Source organism: Ipomoea triloba, chromosome 12, assembly GCF_003576645.1.
Source record: "Ipomoea triloba cultivar NCNSP0323 chromosome 12, ASM357664v1".
NCBI classification, from domain to species: domain Eukaryota; kingdom Viridiplantae; phylum Streptophyta; class Magnoliopsida; order Solanales; family Convolvulaceae; genus Ipomoea; species Ipomoea triloba.
In genome coordinates, this window is record NC_044927.1 from 6,821,490 (window position 1) to 6,822,295 (window position 806).

The following is an 806-nucleotide window of genomic DNA, read 5'->3' on the forward strand; positions in this document are numbered from 1 at the left end:
TATATATATATATATATATATATATATATATATATATATATATATATATATATATATATATATATATATATATATATATATATATATATATATATATATATATATATATATATATATATATATATACTAGTATTCTTTATGCGCGATGCACAAAAAATAGGTACCCAATATTAATATTTTATATTAAAATTTTATATTTAGATTTTAAATATTTAAATTATTGTAAATAATAATAATAATAATAATAATGTAAAACATTTTTATAATTTTTATATTTATATTTTTGGAAATAACTAACATATACCTACAATATATAATGTACATATATGTTATTATTATTATTGAATAAGATAAGAAAATATATGGTGGATGCATATGCATGGTAACAATAGTGGAAAGTTAACGGAAGTTATAACGGTAGGCGTATGTTTGTCCAAAATATTAATGTAAAGTACAACTTTTATAGCATAACGTATAAAAAACTTAACTGAAAAAAACGGACATAAATGAAGGGTATAACCTTCATTCACACTTATTATGTTTTTAGATATATAGTTGAGTTCAAGTGTGGCATGCTCCTTAGGTGTGGTCGTGCGTCCTTTTTTTTGCCATTAGATTACATCAAGTCATCAAATCAACGCGCAGTATATATGTGTTAAAAATACACACCATTCTACGTATTAAAATGCACTAGAGGACAGATAAAACACATCATTCCACACTATAACCAAATATACGTAATAAAACGCATCATCCTATGTATTAAAATGCACCACAACGTGCCTCATGTCAGATTATAAACATAC